Source organism: Callithrix jacchus, chromosome 6, assembly GCF_049354715.1.
Source record: "Callithrix jacchus isolate 240 chromosome 6, calJac240_pri, whole genome shotgun sequence".
Lineage (NCBI taxonomy): Eukaryota > Metazoa > Chordata > Mammalia > Primates > Cebidae > Callithrix > Callithrix jacchus.
This window is the reverse complement of record NC_133507.1, coordinates 57,236,958-57,260,068: the sequence shown is the minus strand read 5'-3', so window position 1 is coordinate 57,260,068 and position 23,111 is coordinate 57,236,958. Positions and strand designations below refer to the sequence as shown.

The window sequence follows — 23,111 nt, the reverse complement described above, 5'->3', positions numbered from 1 at the left end:
GTTTGATGTATTTTTTTCTTAACTTTTTTTTTTTGTTGTTGTTAAGACAGAGCTTCACTCTGTCACCTAGGCTGGAGTACAGTAGTATGATCATGGCTCACTGCAGCTGTGACCTCCTGGGCTCAAGCAATCCTCCCACCTCAGCCTCCCAAGTAGCTGGAACTACAGGTATGCCTCTAAGAGGCAAGTTTGAAGAGCTATTATAAGGAAAATTTGCCAGATCACAATCTGGTACCAAAGGGGCAGGGGTGGGAAATGCTACTTTCAAATACTTTAAATCACAAGGAAACTGAAAAGTCATCATCTGCAAGTACTTCTTATGGGCCTTGTTTAGAATCTTGTTGCAGAGACCTTGCTGGATGGGAGCCAAGGCTGCATGGGAGGCTGGGCAGTTTTTGCACAAGGCTGAGGCAGTGAGTACAAACTGAAATCCAGCCTGGTTCCACTTACTGGGCTGTGTACTGGCATGAGGCTGTCTTGGTCCAAAGGAAGGAAAATTTCTTTTCAATTTATTCAAAGTTGGTTTGCTAAGCCAAGTACCCACAGGGTGTATTCTTTTTAAATTTGCGCAAAGGCACTGAGTAAACTCATAGTAGCCCAGAAAAGGGAAGGGGAAGCAGAAAATATCCCCAAGCTAATGATAGGCCAGAGGTGAACATTTTGTTTTTATTTTTTTTTTTAGAGGTGGGAAGCTCACTGTATTGCCTAGGGTGGTCTTGAACTCCTGGCCTCAAGTGATTCCTCAAATAGCTGGTATTACAAGTGCGAACCACCGTGTCCAGCTCCCAGAGGTAAACATTTGACCTAAGCTCAATCAAGCCATTGGCTGACTATGACCTATATAGCCTGCTCAAAAGGTTTAACTGGGTCTATCACGTGTTACTTGGGAATTTGAAGTTCAAAACACTGTAAGAAGTTACTAATTGGAGCAGGGGAAAAAGGTGAAAGGATGCTAGATGGTAGTTCTAGGACCCTAGCCAGCTAAATCAGATAAATTACTGAAGTTAAAAGCCTTCAAAGCTATAAGTGAGCAGGGGAGGCCAGCTCATAGCGATGGAGAAAGCAGCAGAAACATGAAGGGGAACAGCTCTGTTTAGTGGTGGGGACCAGACAGAGGGAAGCTTGAGACTTTCTGTTGCTAATGACTCTAAGGGCACCTCAGATGCAGAACATACTGAAGTTCTAGTCCCCATGAGGATGGCCTGTGCTTTGGTTCAGCTGCCAGATCTTGTGACATTCCTGTCTTCTTCCTTACTACTTATGTATTCTTAGAGCAGCTCTGCCCCTTCCTCCCTTCACCCCTCTGCCCCAACAATCAAGTTCAGTGGATCTCTGTTCTTTCCACTCCAACAATGTGACCCACAGTAGGGGTCTGAATAGTATTTCTTGAATTGAACTGGTAAAATGTAAATATCGTAGGGATTTTTTGTTGTTAAAAAAGGGAAAGAACAGTGTAAGTTGCTGTGGTCAAGTAAGGCTTCATAGAAGAACTAGAACTTTAAGGTGGGGAAAAGGTAGGGGGAGCTATTTCAGGCCTGAGATCGAGCACAATAGATTATCCTGGGTCATGCCAAGGAAGAGGCTGGTTAGAGGGAAGTAATTTGGGATTGCTTGGGAATGCTGAAGGCATGAGAATCCGCTCTTGATTTTTCTGGCTGCCAACAACAACCCCCCTCCCATCTCCCCAAGTCATCATTTGGATTAGTCTGACCCCAAAACTCGGGAAAGACAAAGAATGACTAGTAAAGAAATCTCACTCTGCCATGGAAGATGGAAAGGTAAAATTGTGCTGTAATAATCCCGCAGACAGAATAAGTGTTGTAGTGGATTATTATGTTGTCTAAAAACAGTCTTTGTGAATAGCGAATGACATTTGTGAAATTTTCGGCTATTTACTTTGCAGTGCTTCCATTTCCATTCTATTTGGAGTGATGGTTTCTCTTCTCTGACACCTCCCCTCCTGCTTCAACGTGGCAGTGGGAGATAACCTGACAGGGTGTATTGAGGAATCCGCTCAAGGTACAGCCACTCAGAGTTCTCCAGAATTCTGGAAAATTCCACTTCTTCAGTTGCATATGAGTGTATGTGTGAGAGGAAGAGAGAGAGAAGGGGGGGGTGGGGGAAATGAAATTGAATGAGAGCGAGAGACATAGAACATTGGCCAGCTGCCATGGAGAGAAACAGCCCAAGGGTCGGGGAAATACTTGAGGATAAAGCAAACCCTTTATAATATGCTTCAGCTTTGCAGAGCAAACCTCAATGTGCTGGTGCACCCTACTAAAACCTCAGCTTTTATAACATCTTTAATTTTTAATACTTCATGCTAAAAATATAGGTCATATACCCCTGGTACAACATTTAATATTTATATGTGTTTATCATGAATATTAAATGGCTTTTCAACTCCTGTGTCCCAGCCCATCAGGATCTTCCTTTAAAGACAATTTTTTTTTCACTTGACTTCCAAAGATGGTTCGTGCATCAACCAGCATGTGTGTCCTTTTACTTCTTCTTTTAATGCAAATGACAGCATTTTGTGTACATCATTTTATACTGAGGATTTATAGTTATTGTTTTAACAGCTTCATGGTTTTACATTCTGTGAATATGCCATCATTTCTCTGACTTGTTTCTGTTGGTGGAGTTATGGACTGAAGGGTGTACTTCCTAAAATTCATATGATGAAGTCCTAACCCCTAGTTTTTCAGAGTAAGACTGTATTTGAAGATAGGTCTTTAAAGAGGTAACTAAGGTTAAATGAGGTCATTGAGTGAGTCCTAGTCCAGTATGACTAGTGTCTTTATAAGAAGAGGAGATTAGGACACAGGCACACAGGAAAGACCATGTGAAGACCCAGGAAGATGTTGATCTGTAAGCCAGGTAGAGATGTCCTCATATTTAATGGAAGACTGTACCTGAGTCCACAAGAAGATTGGCTGATCCCAGATTCAGAACATTCTTAAGTTTGACTTGACTGAAGCTTCATTGCAAAAATATTGTAGTTGTACCTAGAGACATCATCCTTCTTTTTTTTTTTTTTTGAGGTAGAGTTTCGTTTTTGTTGCCCAGGCTGGAATGCAATGGCACGATCTTGGCTCACTACAACCTCTGCCTCCCAGATTCAAGCGATGCTCCTGCCTCAGCATCCCGAGTAGCTGGGATCACAGGCATGTGCCACCACACCTGGCTAATTTTGTATGTTTAGTAGAGATGAGATTTCTCCATGTTGGTCAGGCTGGTCTCGACCTCCTGACCTCAGGTGATCTGCCCACTTTGGCCTCCCAAAGTGCTGGGATTACAGGCATGAGCCACTGCACCTGGCCAACATCATCCATCTTTACAGAAACAGAGTATACCACTGCTTCTGTGCAGTTTGCAAAGAATATTGTGTGTCTGAGAGCTGCTTTTGTAGAAACATAACACTGTGCAGGTTATTGTGGGAGAGACAGAAAGCTCCCACCCACCTTTGAGAATGGTGGGCCACTGATATCCAGAACACGTGTTGAATGGCAGGTTGCCTTAGATCATTTTGGTTCTCTCACCTGAAGTTGCACAGCATGTGTCAGAATTGGAACTGGAAACACAGCCTGCTGGACTTCAAAGTGTGTTTCTCAGCCACCTCATTTTACTGCTTGGTGATAAAAATGACCTAGGATACTTTTGAATATTCAGTCCAGAGCACTGTCATGTAAAATAGCAAAAAAAAAAAAAAGTGTTATAAAAGATTGCTAGTTTCCTAAGATAGGAGTTTCTCTCATCAGGCATCAGGGATTCCAAGAATCCCTGAAAATTGCGTGTAACATTTTGGATTTATGTTAATATCTGGAGTTGTTTTTCCATGATGAGAGCCCCTAACTTCCCTCAGAGTTGTAAAAGGGTCCATCTGTGCCTATTGCCTAGAAATGTTTAGTGCTGTTTCAGAAAACCCACTGTGGATCCTTCCTTTTTCCTCCAAGGCCATTTTACAAGACGTCAACACATGTTTTATTTAAAAATTCAGCTAGAGGTAAAGGGAAATCGTCATTGTTCTCATTTTGCTCTACAAGGAATGGAAGTGCAAAGAGGTTAAGATGATTCAGCACCAGTGTGTGAGTCTGTTTGCACTGCTATAAAGGAATACGGATAATATATAAAGAAAAGGTGATTTATAAAGAAAAGCAGTTTATCTGGGTAATCTATAAAGAAAAGCAGTTTATTTGGCTCACAGTCCTGACGGCTGTACAAATAGGGCACTGGCATCTGCTTGGTTTCTGGTGAGGCCCAGGGAGCTCTTAGTCACGGTGGAAGGGCAGGGGAACAGGCATGTCACATGGCAAGAAAGGAAGCAAGAGAGGGAGGGAGGAGGCACTAGTCTCTTTTAAACAAGCAATCTTGTGTGAACTCATTACTGCAGGGAGGGCATTGAGCCCCTATGAGGGATCTGCCCCCATGACCCAAACACCTCCCACCAGGCCCCACCTCCATCATTGTGGATACATATCAACACGAGGTTTGGGGGACAGACATCTAAAATGTATCCTGGTGTGTGGTCCTGGCTCTGAAACTGCTTTTTGCCCAGGGTCTGTCATCTCTACTTGTAGACCCTTGGTGACACTTGCTGGCCTGACTTCCAACTCTTCCTAAAAGTACCTCCCACTTTTCTGCCTGTGTAGTTTCTGCTCATGCCATTGGCTTTGCTTAGGAGCTTTTCAGTTCTTCCCACCCTGCAAGGTCCAGCCAGGGCTGATGTCCTCTAAGCAGCTTCTGTAACTACTCCAGTGGAAAGTGCTCTTCTCTTCCTCCATATTAGAATGGTACCTACCTCTATATGAGCAGTCACAGCATGAACCTTAAATTATTTCTCACATTCTTTTCTTAAGCCACCAGTGTACCTTGTGTTTGTAGCCTGCGATTGCCAGGCCACTTCCATCTGGGGCTTTTGTGGAAAGGTAACAACGCGTATTGTATTTCTTGGGCTCCTGCTGAGGCAGGTCCCTCCACCTCCCTTGAGGTCACCCTTGTTTCTGAGAGTCCCTGGGGTGGCTTGTGTGTGGCCTATGCAGGGTCCCTTTCCTCTTGCCCTGACTCTGGCTGGTGGTGGGGGCTCCTGCTGAGGCCCCCATGCTCCCAGAGCTCTGGGAACTTGCTGCCCCGATGGCTGCCCAAGCCCAGTTGCACCAGGGCTGCACTGAGCCAAGGCTGCTCTGCCTGTTCTACTCACGCTACAGCAGTCCCTCAGTAGGCTGATTCAAACTGGCCTCTCAGCTGGGCTGGGGGAGCCCCTGATCTTCACCTCTGTGGTGTTCTTTGTTTCATGGTTCTAGAGCAGTGAGACTTGACCCGCAATGGCTTAGAAGTTTTTATGCCAACCACTGTTTTCATCTTATTTGCTGTTCCTAGAATGCAGCTGGGAGTCCAGGGCACTGTATCCTCCAGTTCCAGGTCTCCGTCACTGAGCTAGGTTATACATTCCTGACTCTCTTTCTCTTTGGGTGGGTTCTTTCCTAGGAGACCTATTGGTAATAATATGCTGGGTGCAGGCACTGGGCGTTGCCTCTTGATCTTACAGAAACCTTGCAATAACCTTACAAAGTCGATAGAAGAAGGAGGCACTAGGCTGGGAATCAGGAAGCCTGGAAGCCCTTCGATGGCTTTCCAGTTGTTGTTCTTTTTATTTTAATATATTACTTTTGTCAATTGAAATCATTCAAGAAGCCCAGCATGTAAAAAAAAAAATATGACTGGAGCTGCTCTGGATGCAAACAGGGTCAATGTGAGGATGCCTACAACTCAGCCACCCTTTTCCTGGGCAGCTGGGCCCTGAGTTTTTTCTGGGGAAGGATGGCCAAAACAGCTCCCAGAGTACCCAGTCTGACCCAGAACACAGGGGAGCTCCCAGGTACATCAGAGGGTACATTTCCCACCCAGAAGGGATGCAAGTTCATTTTCACACAGGCCAGCAAGAAACCCAGTTTTATCTGGTGGTGATTTACTCTTTCTGTCTCTCCCTGGCCACTTCTCTTGAGCTGAGTCTCCAGCCTCTGTGTGTTTAATATCTTACTCATCCCCCACCTCGCCTCTAGCTCCTTTAGCTGACACTCTTTCATCCTGGCAGGTGATCGCCACAAGCCTTTAAGGGGTGGTAAAATGACCTGGGGAAATAATCAGAGGCGCCAAGGCTGCTTTAGGTGATGTTTGTTGGGTTTCACCCCCATTCCCTCAGAGCTTCAGGTTTTCCATTCAAGCTCATGAATGCCACACCCAGGCATTCCAGCTGAGCTCTCCATAGCTGAGCCAGAGTTTGTAGACAACTGGAGAAAAAAATGTGCTGAAGAAGCAGGACTTCGATGCTGTCATCCTGTTGGGACTCACCCCAGTAGCCTCAGCCAGCTCTAGCTTTAGCGGGTGCTGAGATGGTCTGCCCTGAGCAGTGAAAAATGCCGGGGGAGTGAGCAACAATGAAAGCCTGCATCCTTTCTCTCACTCCATTCTGGAGTTGAGAATGACTGCAGAGTGAGCAACCATCCAGGATACAGGATATACTTGTCAAAGTGAGAAAGGTACCTACAAGCCATTTGGAATGACTCATGGGATTCCTACCTGATAAAGGAATGTCTCAGCCCTTCCTGGATCTGTGTTAGGGGATGCTTAACTCTAGAAAACCCTTCTCAAATGCCACAGGTGGCAAACTCCAGGCTGTGTATGTTTTCCAAGTAGGGAAACACAAGGTTACAGAAGGCGAGCTGCATTCTTAAATGATACTGAGACACATTTTCAAGTGCAGACTCTGGATTAAAATGGTATTAAATTAAATAAGCAGGAGGCTGTTTGCTTGAGGCTGGGTCCATACTTTGAGTCTCTAATTAACAAACCCGAAACCTAGCTTAGTAAGTAAATAAATTGGAAATTGAATAGGAGCATAACAGTGGAGTCTCAGCCAATCACAAGCAGCCATGCTTTAGCCAATCACAGACAGCTGACTGATTAGACCATACCCAAATAAGGCAAAGGCTGAGATATAACCAGTTGAGCTCTCTCTCTGTCCTTTACTTCCTGTTCTGGTTATAAATACTGCCTGCACTGCAGAGTGAAGCTCTCTGAGCCTCTTCTAGTTCCAAGTGCTGCCCAATTCATGAATCATTCTTTGCTTTCAAAAACTCTGTGAAATTTAATTTGTCAAAAGCTTTGCTTTTAAAAATGGCTGTTGACTCTGGGGAGACTGTTCTTAAAGTGTGGCCACTTGTCTGCTCTTCCTGAAACTCCATGATTAATGATTCTTTTTATGGCCCCTCCCTGGCTGGAAGCTCTGGGCCCTTGATGAGTAACCATAAGTCACATTTCCATAGCAGTTTGTAGTTCCAGAAGTACTTTCTTATATTAATTATACAGTGTAGATAATGGAAATCACTTTAGTAGTTTAAGCAGAAAAGGACTAATATAAAGAATTAGGTACTTACAACGTGGCTGGAAGGGCTGGACAAGCAGGCTTCAGGATGGGCCTCCAGGATTATTCCCCCAGCTGTGTTCCAGAACTGGCTGCAGGGTTCTTTGAACTGGCTGTACCATAGGCCATGCTCTAAGTTGAACCATGGTGACCCCCATGACCTACATGTATACCTCTGGATGGCCTCCTGGAATTAGAGACTCTGAAATTACTGAAAGACCACGAAAAGGGGAAGAATGAGCAACCCCTGTGGCATCCAATTAACTCAAGAGATTCTTCTATTGTTTCTTATTCTGGCTTCAATTGATAAGGCAACTGGACTTTGCAACTGACCTTGGTCAACCTCATGACTCCAGACCCTATGGACCCCTCCCAGCTTGCAAAAACCACCCTAAACTGTAATTTCTGTAACTTTCCACCACCTGCCCCAAACCTATAAAACCAACTCCTGGCCGGGCACGGTGGCTCATGCCTATAATCCCAGCACTTTGGGAGGCTGAGGCGGGTGGATCACGAGGTCAAGAGATTGAGACCATCCTGGTCAACATGGTGAAACCCCATCTCTATTAAAAATACAAAAAATTAGCTGGGCATGGTGGTGCGCGCCTGTCGTCCCAGCTACTCTGGAGGTTGAGGCAGGAGAATTGCTTGAACCCAGAAGGCAGAGGTTGTGGTGAGCCGAGATCGTGCCATTGCACTCCAGTCTGGGTAACAACAGCGAAACTCCGTCTCAAAAGACAAACAAAAAAAACCAAACCAACTCCCACTCCACTGCCCTGCCCTCTGCTGACTCGATTTTCAGACTCAGTCCACCTGTAGCCAGGTGAATAAACAGCCATGTTGCTCACACAAAGCCTGTTTGTTGGGGAGGTCTCTTCATTCAGAGCACACGTTTTAACACTGGCCTGCCATGACAGCCACAGTCAGGAAGACACTGCCAGATATGTTGGGTCCAAGAATACATTACCTGTGTTTCAAGTTGTAGATCAGTGCTGTGGGCTCCATAGCCATGTGACTGCAGCTCTGATCTGTACCAGCAGAATTCATACCTCATGCCTGCCCCTCTCCCTTCTCAGCTATCTACATTTCAGCCCTGTTCAAGGACTTTTGATTGGTAGAACCCAAATCACACTAGGAGGCGTAGTTGCAAGGGAGTCTGGAAACTGTAGGTTTTAGCTTGCTAGTCTCTTCAGTACAGGAAGGTACACTAGAAAGTTGGAATAGACATACATTCTGCATCTTCCATCCCATAGATACCTCACTTAATATTTGCAGAAAACCTAGAAAGCGATAGGAGAGGTGTTAGCCTCATTCAGCACGGAAGAAAAGAGAGGAGTGATGAGGCTAGAAGAGAATGGAGGGGAGACAGACCCGGGACTTGCTTTGAGCAAGTGATATTTGTGTTGGGGCTGAAGAGTGTCGCGGGTTAAACTAGCTGAAGGGCTGAGCAGGAGCAATGTTCTAGGCAGGAGAAATAGCATGCCTAAAAGTCCTGAGGCTAGAGGGAATGTGATACAGCCACGGAACTGAAAGAAAAAGGGGCCATGACTGTAGAGGGGAAGTAGTGGCTGCAAAATGAGGCTAGAGAAGCACCAGAAAGAAAAACAAGCCCTGCAGGCCCCACTAAGAATTTGGTCTTTTTTCTAGAGCAATGGGAAGGCAGTCAATGGTTTATGGATGGGGGAGGTGTGTGTGGGACTTGATCATGTTTGCACTACAGGGTCACTGGCTGTTCTGTGTCTCCTGACTCCATGACTGTACTCACCAGAGTCCACAATTTGACACCAAGTGGTCACTCTCCTGTATTACTAAAGTGGTTTCATTTTTGCATCATTCCTACATCTTCACTCCAAGCAACAAGAGAAAAAACAGCAGCAAGAGGAGGTCCACGAATCTGGGAAGGTATAAACAGGGCTTTTTGCATTTGTATAAATAAAAGCCTCTGAAGGAAACCTTTAATTTCCTTTGTAGCTGCTTTGGAATGTTAGTGAGGGCATTTGGTGTGAGCTGTTGGAAAATGCTTCTGCGTATTGTTCTGTGGGGTGGAGATCAACGAGGTATGGAAATGAATCAGCAAGCAGGGCCTCTGATGGTGCTTCTGGTCCTCCAGAAATGGTTGGTTGCTGGGCTGCCTGGGCTCCCCACCGTGAGGGACATGTGCTGTTTCAGCTTGGTGGAGGAGTCTCTCCTCTTGTCAGTCAGCCACTTAGGGGCTTGGGGACATATGGTTGAGACCTGTTTCAAAGAGATAAAAAATTAGAAATTTAAAAAAATTGTCAGATATACAACTGTACTCCAGAAAGTTTGCACCTTTTTAAAGGAACCTGCCCCTGAGAGTCTTAGGACTCTGCTTCGTCCTGAAGCTAGCCAACTCTGCTAGCAACTTCTTAACCAAGTATAAATGCGATGTCCGGCACACAGTTTCACCTAGCCGGAGACCTGGGCTCTGAGTCCTGGTTTCCTGACCACGCTGTGAGTGCCTTGAGGGAAGGGCTCACTCCGTTTCTGTCTTCATATTCCTTAAAAATCCAGGTCAGTGGGTTCATAGTCTGAGCTCAGAATATTCACTAATCTCGAGAGTTGGCTTTCTGTGATCATGGTTGCCACCGGATGGGGTGTCCATGGACTCCAGGCTAAGGACTTTGCTTGGGCTAAATTCCCAACAGTGCTGCTCAGCAGTGGACCTCTTTCTGATTCTCTCGAGCCTATACAATGGGGGGTTGTCCACACTGGCCCTGAGAGCAGTGGACAGGCACAGGAAGTATGCTTTGTGAGGTCACCCCTGGGGACAGTGAGTGGAAGCAGCTGTATTTCTCATAGGCCCCCAGCCTCCCGCTTCCTGCTGAGGTGCACAGAGCTGGAGCTGGTCTGCGCATGCGCTTGGAGGCATGGTATTAACAGCATAAATGCCGGCCAACTACACCAGTGCCCAGCACCCAGCATTCTCCTCGCTACTCTTTCATTGGTTTCCCAGGAAAGCTGCTAATGGCGGGAACCCCACATGCACAATTTGGCTCATAAGTGGGCTGCCTTTCATAGCCATCACTACCCACCTGGGGAGAGCAGGGAATTGTGGCACACGGGAGCTCTTTGTATGAGCAAGCAAGGTGTGTTGGGTTTGGTGCTCCAAGACAAACTTCTTTGCTCAATTGAAACGGCTCCTGGTCATCTCTGCTTCTCCATCTATAGCTGCCCCATGAGACGATAAACTCCAGATAGTCCTTTCTATTTATATTTAGAGAATTCTAAAAGAAATATACAAGAAGCTAAAGGAGTAACCATGTTTGTTCTTAGAAAAAGAGATAACAATGAAAATTTTAAATCCTTAAATGATTAATGAAATAAAACATTACAGATAGGTAGAGCAGTCAAATTCAAAGAAACAGCAAGTAGAATAGTGGAGAGGGGAATGGGGAACTATTATTTAATGAGTATGAACTTTGAGTCTGGGAAGATCAAAAACTTCTGAAGATAGATAGTGGTGATGTTTGCACAGCAGTGTGAATGGACTTAATGCTACTGAACTGTACACTTAAAAGTGGTTAGTAAATTGTATTTTGTGTATATTTTGCTACAATAAAAAAAGTTTTAATTTGAACAGAGCTTATCTCAATGAGGAGACACTAAACTTGTTGACTTTTATCTCGGGTGCTCCTGCGTATGTGTATTTATATTAAAAGTGACCAGTTTCCTGAAAACACAGCACCCATTCCTGGCCAACAGGCTCTTTTCCTGTGCTTTTGTGCATTCTGAAGCTGTCTCCATAGTGTGTTGGTAAGGAAGTGGGTGACTGGGTGACTCATGGCGCCTGTATGACAGACCCTTGAGTCTCTCACACATACACACACACACACACACACACACACACACACACACACACACATGTGAGTCACCCCTACAGGCTTCCAAGACGGGCAGCGATTTAGATGTCAGAGTGATGTGCCTGGGGCATGGCAGGAGGCAGCCTGGGGCCCATTGCCGGGCACATCCCTGAGGTGCCTCTCCTATGATTTAGTAATAAAAGGAATCTGCGGCTGCGGCCCCCAACTCCAGGCCCATCAATAGTTTTTTTCTGGCTTTTCTGCCGCCTCCCGAATGGTGGCAGGTGGGAAGTGCAGTTGGTACTGGAAATGCCCCGTGGCCCCTGGGCTGCTGTGAGTGGTACCTGTTTCAGGGGCCTCTCCATACCCCGGTGATGCGAGTGGCGCTGGGTGTGGGCCTTTGAATCTGCTGGTGGCAAGAGCAGATCAATCACAGGGCTGGTCTTGCATCTTCCTGGGGGTCATGAATCAGGTTGGGAGCCACTCAGCTATATGAACAAATGGAAGACTGATCTAGACCTTAGGAGACCTGGTTTAGACTTTAATCTGCTGCTAGCTTGTTTTGTTATCGTTGTAAATCACATAAACTCTCTGGCCTTGGGTTTCTTGTCTTTAAAGTGAGGGAGCTGGGTTAGATCCAGATTGGCCGGCACACAGCTCCTGCTCCATCCACCCCTCCAGTTCCTGAGGTGACAGTGCTCATTGTCCTCTGAGCCCACACGGCAGCTCCTGGTCCTTCTTAGATGGCCTTCTCTTACTACTCTCAATTAATTGGAGTTAGTATCTGAAATGACACCTATTTACCATCTTAAAAGCTGGTATGTTTGTTCTCAACTTTGCCTATAAATTAGAATCACCGAAGAGCTTTTACCACATACAGGTGTCTGAATCCTACCCATATGGATTCTGATTTAATTGTTCTGGGATGAGACCCAGGCATTGATACATTTTAAAAGCTGTCTAGGTGATTCCAATTGTGTAGCTGGGAATGAGGGCCACTGGATGAGATGATCACTATAGGGGCCTAATAATCACTTTGTAATCAGCTGTTGGCATGAAGATGGCAGGAATGATTGGGCTGGTTGAGCCAAGTTCTGCTGGCCAAGAACATTAGATAGAAGATCAGGAGACCTGGTTCTCATTTCTAGTTTGCATTCCTAATTTGCTTGTGATTTGGGGTGAGTTATTTACTCTTTTTAGCTTTAGTTCCCACATGTATAACCTGGGAGTAATAATCTCTTGAGCCTCCGACCTCACCATATTCTCAGTAGAAAGAAAGAAATGGTAATAGATGTATAAAAGTGCTACAGAAAGTGCTTAATAAATTATTCCATTTTTTATAACACACATACCCCCAAATACTCTTAAAATTTGAAATAAAATTGTGAATGCATCCTTTGTGAGGATTTATGAAGATTCAGTGAGGTGGCATATACAACAGTCCCTAGCACAATGCCTGGTAGGTGTGCGAGCAATGCTTGTTTGAATGAATGTTTTGATGGAGGTTACTGAAACAATAAATCACAAAAAGAGTTTTGTGTGCCTTCAAAGGAAGGGGAAGCTCATTTCTGTGGCTGTTTTGTTAGAACTGTTCCTTTGAGTTTTCTAAAGTAAAAAAATTATGCATATAATGCCTGAATGAAATATTCTCATAAAATATTCAGGCTGGGGACAGTGGATCAAGCCTATAGTCCCAGCACTTTGGGAGGCTGAGGCAGGCAGATCTCCTGAGCTCAGGAGTTCAAGACCAGCCTGAGCAACATGGCCAAACCCTGTTTCTACAAAAAAGACAAAAAATTAGCTGGGTGTGATAGTGCATGCCTGTGGTCCCAGCTACTCGGGAGGCTGGGGTGGAAGGATTGCTTGAGTTGCCCAGGAAGTGGAGATTGCAGTGAGCCATGATTGCACTACTGCACTCCTGCCTGGGCAACAGAGTGAGACCGTGTGTCAAAAAAATAAATAAAAAGAACAAAATTTGAAAGTCCTCTTAACCTCTTCCACCCTACCACTCCTCTTTCCAGAAAAAGTCACTGATGGTGATTGAAGTGTATCTGTTCAAGCTCTATATATTTATAATACACATACACCCACACATATACCCATATTAAATTTTTTTCAAGTAGAAATGGGATCATATATGTCATTCTGCAATTTGCTTAACAATATGCTTTAGGGATCTTTCCATGATACCTGCAAGTTACTTAACCCTTCATCCCTTAATTTCCTTATCTCTAAATGCGATAATAATGTAAGATCATTATAAGGATTGTATTAGTTAATATTTGTAAAGTGCTTAAAATAGTGCCTACAATTAGTCCATAGTTAAGCTCACAATAATTCTTATAGAAATTTTCTTCCCCTAATAAATAAATGTCTATTAGATAACAATCTCAAAAATAAAAATTTCTGTATTTTCATTTATACTGGACTTAGATCTGATTGTAAAAAATATACTAACCCCCATCAAGTCAAAATTTGGTAAAGAGGTTGTTTTGAAAGCAGGTAGATGCATTACTGACCTTTCATATTTCACGTAATGAATGATGGACCCAAGAGCAACCTTAGAGACCTTCATTCAACTTCTGCAGCTTGGTCTCTCTGCCAGAAAGTGAGGTGTAATATTACCCATTAGGCAAGAGGTGCCAGGGGGAACTGGACTCAAAGTGGTGACCAGCTCATGGTGCGCAGCCAATGTTGCCCCGAAGCATTGGCCTGCACAGCTGAGGGGCATAAGGTTGTGACCTTGCTCCAACCTCTCTCAGGGTTTTCTGAGGGAAGGTACAAAAGATGTGAAAGTGTTGGCATTTTGCCTCTAGGAAGAATTTTGATTAAGGATAAACATATTCCAAGATGCTGTGAAGCTGAAGTCACATGAATGCTAAGTGATTTCTTGGCATCAGAAATCAATCTCTTTCATGTCAGTCCTAAAAAAACAAACACTTTTACCTTCTTTGGTACCAGGAATAGCCAGAGAGGCTTCAGCTATTACAGCAAAAGCTTTTAAAATAATTACTTCTAGAATACGATAATATTAATGATTAGCTTTGTGTGAAAATTGAAGAGATAAGTAGTTAAATACTAGGAATAATAAATCTTGGAAGTGTCATTGTATAATAAGTTTGCCCTTTAAAAGTATCACTTTTCAATGATTTTGTTCATGGTGAATCGTTCAGAAAAAATTAAATTCTTCACTGAATCTTTTTTCTATGGTTAAGGTGACTTCTTAAAATGATCTTTGATTTTCATACATTAGAGTCAGATTCCTTCAAAATTAGATTTTTTAAAAAATGGTAATTGCACTCTCATTTATGTCAGTCCTAAAATCGTGCTTAAATAGTGCCTTTCTATGTTCTGGCCACTGTGCATACACAATTTTATTAACTCTGAAATTAACCCTATGGAGTGAGTATCACTATTACCTGGGAGTAACAGTGATATCCTCAGTTATCACTATTAACTGAGGCTCAAAGAGTTTAAGTAAACCGGATCTGCCTATTTGGAAACAAAAATCTCTAACTGGTTGTTCCATGAGCTAGAGAAGTATGTTAATGAGATAAATAACTGCAAGGGTCTGGATTTACCACACGTCAGATTAACCCCCTGAATCTTCAGTTATGTATAGTAAAAAGTGTGTGTGTGTGTGTGTGTGCGCGCGTGTGTAAAAAATGAAGGATAAATGGGGAGGGAGGAATGGAAGTGTGGTAGACTTTATAAAATACGACTGTATGGGAAATACTGCCTCTCCAAGTGATTTGCTTTTCCTGTGGCACAGAGTGGCTCAGAGAGGGTGGAGGCAGCTGGCAGCTTCTCTCGACAGAGAAACAGGGCTGGCTGTGGAGAGGCTCCTGGGAAGAGCAAATCCCTGTCTGCTGGGAATGTTGGTTTTGTAATTAGATTAAGGGTAAGGGAAATGATACTGAAAATTCTGCTTGCTGGCTCAGAATTTGAGCTTCACTGTTCTGTTCTTTGTTGTTGCAGCTAGTATAATAAAAATCATAATTTCTTTTTCTCTTTTCTTAAGGACAGTAATAAGGTGGAAATTCAAAAAAGTCCACATTAGTTGGGCACGGTGGCTTATGCCTGTGGTTCCAGCACTTTGGAAGGCCAAGGCAGGTGGATCACTTGAGGTCAGGATTTCGAGACCAACCTGGACAACATGGCAAAACACTGTCTCTACTAAAAATACAAAATTTAGCCAGGTGTAGTGGTGTGCGCCTCTAATCCCAGCTACTTGGGAGGCTGAGGCAAGAGAATCACTTGAACCCGGGGAGTGGAGGTGGCAGTGAGCCGAGATCACACCACTGCACTCTAGCCTGGGCGACAGAGTGAGACTCCATCTCAAAACAAAAACAAAAAAAAGCCCACATTTGCTTTAACCCTCTCCCCAAACTTCCACACTTATACACAAGAGTTAGTTGTAGACGTGCTAAAACTTTACCCCTTCAGTATGTATCTCCTAAAAAGCAAGTCATTTTCCTGTCATCTCTTACAATGAAACATTGATGATTGATAGAATGCCATTATCCAATATATGGCACACATTGAAATTTTCCAATTGTCCCAATAATGTTTTTTATAGAATTTTAAAACAATTTCTGATCCAGGATTCAATCAAGGCTCATGCATTGCAGTTACTTTTAGGTCTCTTTAGCTTTTAATCCGGAACATTTCTTGACATTCTGTTTAGTTCTTGATGTCAGTGACGTTTCTGAAGTGTCCAAGTGAGTTGCTTTACAGCATGTCTCTCAATTTGGATTCAACAAGCTGTTTTCTGATGTTAGATTCGTGAGACTCAGTTGAGATAGTCAAGTGACCTAGCTGGCTTTCTTATATATATATATTATTTACATGCAAATATAAATGTAGAATGATACACTATAAAATTCATATAAGGTACATGATAAGAACATTTAAATGGTTTTAAAAGTGCGGAGTAACAAGTGGAGTTCCGCTGTCAATGGTGACAGCATTGACAGGCTTTTGTGTTCTATCCTGAAACGCATTTATGTATATTCCAGCCGTATCCATCTCCATGTTTAACAAAGGAGCTGTGCAATGCACTGTGTCCCACGAAGGGCAATTCCCAGGGCGGAATGAACCTTGCACTTGTCCCTGGCTTGAAGAACATCGCGTGTGACTGCTTTCTATCCCCTTTGTGAGAAGCCTTCATGCGCTCGTATTGAGACGGCAGCCTTTTGCTGACTAATATCAACCAAGGGCAATGTGCATGATACTACCTATCAAATAAAACCTTTACGGGGTTGACTGGGGAAAACTGGTGGTCAGTTAACTCTGGGAAGCTTTTAACAAAATACTATGATTATAAGCTGAACTCAGGAATGACAGCCTTTGCTAAAAGTGAAAGTTAGGATGGTTCCCTGTGCCCCTAGCCCCACTTTTTTTTTTTTTTGAGTTAAAAACAATTTATTTTTAATTTATTTTTATTTTTTGTATTTTATTTACTAAAAATACAAAAATTAGCCAGGCATGGTGGCGCTTGCCTGTAGTCCCAGCTACTTGGGAGGCTGAGATAGGAGAGTCACTTGAACCCGGGAGACAAAGGTTGCAGTGAGCCGAGATTGCGCCACTGTGCTCCAGCCTGGGCAAAAGAGTGAGACTCTGTCTCAAAAAAAAAAAATAAGGTACAATTCATATGACATAAAATTTACCATCAGAGACGTTTCAGTACATTCTCAATGTTGTACAACCATCACTGCGATCTAGTTCCAAAATATTTTCATCACCCCAGAAGGAAGCTCTGTATCCATTAGCGTTCACTCCGATTCCTCTCACCCCTCAGTGCTTGTTAACCAGGAATCTGCTTCTATCTCTATGGATCTACCAATCTGGACATTTCACGGAATCATACAATATGTGGGCTTCTGTGGCTTCTTACACACAATGTTTCCAAGCTTCATCTGTGTTGTTGCACGTATCAGCACTCCATTACTTTCTCTGGCTGCATAGCATGGCTAAATGTGGCATGGATAACCACCTTGTAAAATGCATTCATCAGTCAATGGCCCATTTCTAAGTATTACTGTAAACCTTGGCTTGAAGGGAGTCTCCTGCCTGTGACTTTTAAAACCACAAAATAATAAACTGTCAACAGTCTCCTTAGGTCAGCAATTAAGTATGCCAAATAAATTGTTTAAAAATCCTCCGGTCCCTGGTGCTAACAGCTGATAGTGCTCTGAAAGGTAAAAGGCAGAAGGACTTGACCAGAATGTAGAGGTCTTAGGATTTGCGACAATATTGATCTGTCTTCTTATGCCACTAACCTTCTCTGCAGCCCCTCTGGAGCCCCTGGTGATAGGCCCTGAGACATCCAAGCTACTGAAATAATCCCCTGAGTCTTGAGTCAGATGGAGCAGAACAGTCCCTCTTCACAGGGCAGCTTAGCGAAAGGGTAGCCACGGGCAGCACAGGTGATGCATGCTCCCTTGTTACTGCAAAGAAGTGCTTCTCTTTTCTGTGTATCATTAGAAAAACCCCAGAAAACATCCTCCTCTTTGAACAAAATATTTAAGAAATTCTCCTATGAATAAGAAATTGCTGGCTGCTGACTTCAGCCTAGATTTTTACTGCGGTTGTGTGTGTGTCTAGAACCATCTAGACAGGGATTAGCAAGAAACTCTTTAAGAATTCATTTGCTGGCTAATGATGAAAAATCCCAGGATTTAAAAGGAGCAGGAAGAAAACCACCTGACTTGATTTCCAGACAGATGCAAAATCTTCACCTTCCAAAACTAAAGTCTTGAGCCCCATGTGGGGCAGGGAGTGAAGGAAAAGTCCAAGTCCTGGGGGCAGAAAGATATGTCAAATCGCTGAGACCTTGGTGGCCTTGAGCATTGTTTAAGAGAAGAAATCTGACAGAGAATAACCAATTGCCCCCTCTTCCTCCCCAGCTTGTCTCAGCTTTTCCATAGTCTTGTCTTAGCATTTTAAAGACTTGAACAAGAAAGGGCAGCCTGCATGGAGCTGAAATCAGGGCAGCTGACTTTTCATATCCTCAGGTTCTGCATCCCTGGATTCAACCAACCAAGGATTGAAAATGTTTGGAAAAGAGAATTGTGTCTATACTGAACATGTACAGACTTTTCCTTGACATTATTTCCTAAACAATATACTACAACTATTTACAGGGCATTGACATTGCAATAGGTATTATAAGTAATCTAGAGATGATTTCAAGTATCCAAGAGGATGTATGTTGGTTATATATAAATACTACACCACTTTAAAGAGAGGACTTGAGCATCCTTGAATTTTGCTTTCTGAGATCAGGGGTCCAGGAAACAATTAGATACTGAGGGATGATGTCTAGGAAACAAGACAAAGGGCATCCTGAAAGGGGGCCTAGGACTTGCTTTCTGTACTTTGGATGGTGTAAATCTAACTCCCCCAAGAAACTGTTTTTTGTTTCCCCAGCCAACTGCGCCCTCCTCACCCATGTCCATTTCTCCTTCTTGTCATTTATCCACCCCTTCTTTTCTTTTCAAGTCTTTCTCAGAATCCTGACAGTTACATCCCTCCTTAGCTAAGACATTCACTAGTAGGTGGGGCTTTCTTCTTCCTCCATGGACCATAGCTGTCCATGACCAATACATCAAGTCCTGTATCCATTGCCTTTCCAAGGCCTCTAGGTCAAGGTAGGCTAGTGCAGAGGGAGGAAAATACTTTCTGGTCACCTGTCTTCGGCTTTAAATGTTCTGGAATATTAAGAACAATCAGCACAGGCTTTTTCTACAGCCTGTTTTTGGACCCACTTTAGAATTTGGGTGGGGTTCGAGGAAACCAAATGTCTGGCCTATCCCAGGGGATATTAGTCACCCACATGATGTTTCAGGATATAAAAACATATTAGACAAGTTCATACATGGGAGAAAGTGTCAGACTGACCACTCCTTGGTGAAGCTTGAGGTTTTGAAATTCTCATCTCCCTTCTCAGAGAGTTTTTGTGTTTGCTTGCTTTAAGACTAAAAAGGCCAATGGAGAAGGATTCTGGGAACATTTTGAATGTAATTTCTTTACTAAGGTGTAATAACAATTGAGAAAAAAGGAAGGGGAGTGCAAGAAAAAGGTAGGCATGACAAATATAGGTATAGACCACAGGCATCATCTTGCATTAACTTGTGCACCATCTGCAGCTGGACGGCTGGGTTGGACTCTGGTCTTGGTCAGGAGAGACAAGAAGAATTCTAGAGAAAGACGAGCCTGGAACCAAAGGGGCCTTGGGGCTTTGGTATGTACAAAACGAATTGCATTAGTATAATCTCAAGTTCTTAAAAGTTGGGCCTCTTCACAGAGTAAATTACTGGACTTATTAGAGGCTATGAAGCAAATCAGTTACCCCAAAGGCCCTGGAAAAGTTGACAGGCTCTTAGTCACCAAATGCCAGAAGACTCAAGCTAGAAAGTCCTTGAGTCCTGATGGGACTAGATTTGGTCAATTTAAAAAAAAAAAAATCTGTTTACAGAGACTGCTGAAATGTAAAAGAAAAGATCCCAAATAATTGTGCAGGTTGGACAAGAAGACATTCTATAAGAAAAAGTGGCTTTTATTAAAAAGAAAAAGAAAAGTGAAAAAAGCTTATATTCTCCCAAGTCAGCACTGAGAGGTGATTCCAGCAGCTAATGCTCCCCTTCCTCTGGAGTTGCACCATCCATTATGGAAGCCATTAACCACACATAGCTACTGAGCACTCCAAACTGATGTGTGTTGTGAGAATAATATACATACTGGCTTTCAAAGACTTACCATGTGAAAAAGAATGTAAACTGTCTCATCAATAGTTTTTTAATGTGGATTTGTTAAAGCAATAATATTTTAGAAATATTGGGTTAAAAATATGCTAAGATTAATTTCACCCCTTAGTTTGTTTTAACATGGTAACTAGAAAATGTAAAGATTACTTATGTGGCTTACGTTTTATTGAACAGTGTTACTTTATAGTTCTTTGCTAATAACCACTCACTACCACAGTCATTCTTAAGAGGAATGTTTCTCCTTTGTGAATGTCTACACAAGCATGTGTAGTATGGGCCTAGAGCATGGCTAGAATGCCTGAAAGTTGATTTACTGAAGGTCAGGGTTATTGCCACTAGAGCATAAACACAGAGGATCTTGTTGATGAAGGCAATGGATTTTAACCTTTCTGGAGCTGCTTTAATGATGACCCAGTTCCCCTCACCTGTGGGATTTCAGTAATAGTAGATATCTAATAGTAGCATTGGGTCCAATCACTTACAGCACCTAGAACAATGTCCATAGTAGGCGTTTTATAAGCACTCACTATTACTCACACTTTTCTCAGTAAAAATGAAACTCTATATAAATGGGTTTCCCTGACACAAATAGAATCCCCCATGAGTGTTTTTGCCCCAGTTTTTAAATATAGGGAACGCCGGCCCCTGCTTTGCCTATCTATAAGCTGTCAGGGCCTGCAATTGATTGGGTCTGGTACTTGAACCAGTGCTGCAGTATAGACACTCTTTCTAGGGAGTAAGGTTTGGACGGTCTGTGGTTTCCCCATGCCACTCGCTGGGTCCTGGAACGGATCTTATCTCTGGGGCACCTACTGAAGCATCTGATGTAATCTCCTTGTCTTACTTCCCTTGTGTCCTGTCTGGGATCCTTGTCCTTTTTTGCTCTGGACATCTTGGTTCATGGTGTTTACCATGCTTGGGATCCCCCTTTAGCTGAAATACACCCCCCACAACCACATGGCCCCTGCTCAATAAATGTGGCCACATCCAATGGCAATTATTTTTAAATGATATAGAAATTTGGTTTTTAGCTGGCTACTAGCAACTACGAACTGTGGATCCTAACCGTTCAGCTACTGTTAAGATCAGATCAGTGGCTCTGAATGAGAGAGAAGCTTTGTAATGACCTAGGTGCATCTTCAAAGGACATATTCCTGGGACCCATTCTTAGAAATCCTGATGTTATGGGTCTGGGGTGCTGCCTTGGCATCTGTACTTTTAAAAAGATCCCAAAGGCTGGGTGTAGTGCCTCATATGTATAGTTTCAGCACTTTGGGAGGCCAAGGTGGGAGGATCACTTGAGCCCAGGAGTTCAAGACCAGCCTGGGCAACATGTTGAAACCCTGTCTCTGCTAAAAGTCCAAAAAATTAGCTGAGTGTGGTAGTGCACCCCTCTAGTCCCAGTTACTCAGGAGGCTGAGGCAAGAGGATCTCTTGAGCCTGGGAGGCAAAGGCTGCAGTGAGCTGAGATAGCATCCCTGCATTCCCGCCTGGGCGACAGGAATTATTCCACTCTGCATGTCCGTGAGTACCCATCGTGTAACTCCCACTTACCAGTGAAAACAGTATTTTCCTTCTGTTTCTCAGTTATTTCACTTAGGATAGTGACCTCCAATCCCATCTATGTTGCTGCAAAGTACATGGTTTCTTTCTTTTTTATGGCTGAATAGTATTCCATAGTATATATATATATATATATATATATATACACCACATTACAAAATTATTTTAAAGTTCCAGGATACATGTGCAGGATGTGCAGGTTTGTTGCACAGGTAAATGTGTGCCATGGTGGCTTGCTGCATCTATCAACCTATCACCTAGGCATTAAGCCCCGCATGCATTAGCTATTTATCCTGATGCTCTCTCTCCCCTAACCCCGGATAGGCCCCAGTGTATATTTTTCCCCTCCCTCTGTCCATGTGTTCTCATTGTTCAGCTTCCATTTATAAGTCAGAACATGCGTATGTATCACATTTTAAAGATTCAGTCCTCCATTGATGGATACTTAGATTAATTCCATATCTCTATTATTGTGAATAGTGCTGCGATAAACATACAAGTGCAGAATCTTTTTGATACAATGATTTCCCCCTTGGGTATATACCCAGTATTGGGATTGCTGGATAGAATAGTGGTTCTATTTTAGTTCTTTGAGAAGTCTCCATACTGTTTTTTTTTCTTTTCTTATTTTTTAAAATTATTATTATATTTTTCTATGAAACGCTTCACCAATTTGTGCGTCATCCTTGCTCAGGGGCCATGCTAATCTTCTCTGTATTGTTCCAGTTTTAGTATATGTGCTGCCAAAGCGAGCACCATACTGTTTTTCATAAAGGTTGTACTAATTTACATTCCCACAAAGAGAGTAAAAGTTCTTTTTTCTCTGCATCTTTACCAACATCTGTTGTTTTTTCAACTTTTAATGATAGTCATTCTGACTGGCGTAATAGGATATCTCATTGTGGTTTTAATTTGCATGTCTGATGATTAGCGATGTTGAGCATTATTGCATGTTTGTTGGCTGCTTATATGCCTTCTTTTGAAAACTGTTCATGTCTTCTGCCCACTTTTTAATGGTGCTATTTGTTTTATCTTGTTGAGTTGTTTGAGTTCCTTGTAGATTCTGGGTATTAGCCCTTTGTTGGATACATAGTTTGCAAATATCTTTTCCCATTTTGTAGGTCGTCTGTTTATTCTGTTGATAGCTTCTTTTGCTGCACAGAAGCTTTTTAGTTTAAGTCTCATTTGTCTATTTTTGTTTTTGTTGTGTTTGCTTTTGAGGACTTCGTCATAAATTCTTTGCCTAGAGCCAATGTCCAGAACAATTTTTCCTAAGCTTTTGTCTAGGAATTTTAGTTTTGGGTCTTAAATTCTTCTTGAGTTAGTTTTTTTTTTTTTATGGTGAGAGGTATGGGGCCAGTTTCATTATTCTGTATATGGCAATTCAATTTTCCCAGCACCATTTATTGAATAGTGTCCTTTTTCCAGTGTATATTTTTGTTGACTATGTCTAAGATCAGTTGGTTATAGGTATGTGGCTTTATTTCTGGGTTCTTTATTCTGTTCCATCGATATACGTGTCTATTTTTATACTAA

General features: G+C 42.9%; 1 long non-coding RNA gene and 1 other non-coding gene across 2 annotated transcripts in view; one reads left to right on the top strand and one right to left on the bottom strand.

Moving 5' to 3' along the window:
• Positions 1 to 23,111, top strand: part of LOC118154559 (uncharacterized) — a 220,356-nt gene that overhangs the window by 139,730 nt on the left and 57,515 nt on the right. The window lies entirely within an intron of this gene.
• LOC118154898 (U6 spliceosomal RNA) lies at positions 22,225 to 22,331 on the bottom strand. Its single transcript, XR_004745149.1, has one exon. It is a non-coding gene; the product is annotated as a U6 spliceosomal RNA (small nuclear RNA).